The 2372-nt window shown below is 43.8% G+C and overlaps 1 non-coding gene across 1 annotated transcript; it reads left to right on the plus strand.

Annotated features, from left to right (window-relative positions):
- Positions 1-304: 304 nt before the first annotated feature.
- On the plus strand, positions 305-377 carry TRNAR-CCU (transfer RNA arginine (anticodon CCU)). Its single transcript has one exon. It is a non-coding gene; the product is annotated as a tRNA-Arg (tRNA).
- The last annotated feature ends 1995 nt before the right edge of the window (positions 378-2372 follow it).

Here is a 2372-nt window from a genome sequence, read left to right on the forward strand (position 1 = left end):
AGCTCTGAGTTTTATTAAAGAGTAAAGGAAAGCCAAATTCTGTCCATTTTTAGTGCTAACTTACATTTTCTTAGCACTGTAAAGATTGTCATTTCATAATTATTAGTCCCCCTTTTGACGTCCCTGCAAGTCATTCCTTCCATCATTCCTAACGTCTTAACGAGAAGGTTAACCATGGTAGAAGAGGTTATTACCCAAACGTACAGAGCTCACAGTAATGGAATCTCAGTTTTGAAAGCCTAATGTATGCCACCAACTTATCACTTGTCAAAATTTTAAACTCAGAAGAACACTGCAAGGGACTTCCCTGGTGGTCCAGTGGCTAAGACTCTGTGCTCCTAATGCAAGGGGCCCAGGTTCAATCCCTGGTCAGGGAACTAGAACCCACATGCCACAACTAAAGATACTGCATGCTGCAACTGAAGAGCCCATATGCTGCAGCTAAGACCTGACACAGCCAAATAAATAATTTTTTTAAAAAAGAAGAATAACACTGCAAGAAATTACTCACTCTGAAAGAAAATACGGCATCAAATTTCACAGATGACTCAAGTGGCAATATGTTCTATTTATGTTACATTCTGGAAAGGCATACCTAGGGACCTAAACCATCAGTCAGTGGTGAAGGGGTTTGGTAGAAAGGGGCATCACAAAAATGTCCTTTTGGGGTGATGGAGTATAACCCATCTTTTGGTGGTAACGCTACTGTACATTTGTGAAAACTCACAACTACACTTAAAATATGGTATATATAGGTATTTAAAATAACTAACAAAGAGCAATGCTTTCACATGCTAGGAAAATGTTAATCTTTGCTGAATCTTGATTTTTACATGTGCAACAGTTATTTCCACCACCTTTTGGTACTACTTACAAAGAATTGAAGGACCAGGAAGAAGGACTCAGTCCTCAACAGGCCTCTCTTGAAATCTCAATTTAGAAAACACCCTCTAGGGCTGCACTGGCCCTCATCTCATAACAGGAGTGGAGTGAGAGGGCTCCCAGATCTTTTGAGTTTAAGTTAGGTTCCACGGTCAGCTCTTTGGAAGTACTATGGTTCTGAAACATAAAGGTGTATCCCACAGTCTCCCCAAGTGGAATCTGCCTGGGAACATCCTAATTCATGATCATCAGCATCATATCTTTTCCAGGCTCATCTTTAGGCCATTTCCAGCTCTACATTTTCCAGCTCAAGCCTACTCTGTGCCCCCTACTGGCAAACATCTTTAGAAATCCACACCTGCCCCACTCTGGAAAATTTCTCTGTGGCAACACCAGGGGGTTGTGAGCTGAGATGGTGGAAGAAACAGTGGTCAAACCCATGTCATGGGTACATACCTCTCAGCTGCAACAATCCCAGGTGTCCCATAATTATCATCTCTACTTGCTTACTTACAAAATACTTAAACATCAGCAGATTTTGAACAGGAAAACAAAAGGATCTAGACTCTGACCAAATAACAGGCACTACGTTAGCATTGCCCTCCCCACACTCCTACACCACAAAGGCCCTAGCAGCCACCCCTCATGCCTCTCAAGTCTCTAAACCACCCATGATGGCCATAAACCAGGACATTCTGGTGTAAGAAACTATTCTCAGCCTAGTGCTAAACAGAGAGCAGCCACTGTTGGTAATGGACACAGTCTGGAAATGGAGGATCTCAGAGGCCCTGAGCTGATGATTCAGTGTAGCCAGCTTTCCATTTTGTCTTGAGTCGTGAAGCCAGGATCCCTCAGGCTTTTTTCACCACAGAGGCTTCCTCATCGAAAGGATAATGGTACCTACAGGATAAAGCCAAAATTGGGACCTCTGGCACATCTCAACTACAGGAGGAAGTGTGTTCCCTTCTGAGTAATGCAGTTGTTCTGGAGGAGGTCACCCCTTTTCTAGACTCATTGGCCATTTGGAGAGTCGCTTAGGATCACATGAAGGACCATGAGAGTTCATATACTTTATAGACCATGTGCTACCACCACACCGATGGAGTCCACTGGAGAGAATGGCAGGTTCTGCCCCCGATCAAAGAAGATATCCCTGATAAAAACTGCACCCAAGCATCCGCTCAAATTCCAGCAAGCACACTAGCACTACAGGATGCCCTGGCCAATAGTCAAACTCATCTGCACATTTTCACAGATCCTCTGACCGTTGCCAATGATCTTGCTATCCAGTCCCACCAATAGTGACAAGAACTCCTTATCACCACTCTGGAATAAAGAACTCTGGGAATGTCTTGCTTCACAGTTACCCAATCAAGGTCACTCCCAACTCTGCACATAAGAAACCTCTCAAACCTGATGGTATTAATCTTGTCTCTGTGGGCCCATGATGTGTGAAACCGTTGAGAGACCTCTACCCTAAAGCTCTAGGC

The sequence above is a fragment of the Pseudorca crassidens genome, chromosome 3 (assembly GCF_039906515.1).
Source record: "Pseudorca crassidens isolate mPseCra1 chromosome 3, mPseCra1.hap1, whole genome shotgun sequence".
Taxonomy (NCBI): domain Eukaryota; kingdom Metazoa; phylum Chordata; class Mammalia; order Artiodactyla; family Delphinidae; genus Pseudorca; species Pseudorca crassidens.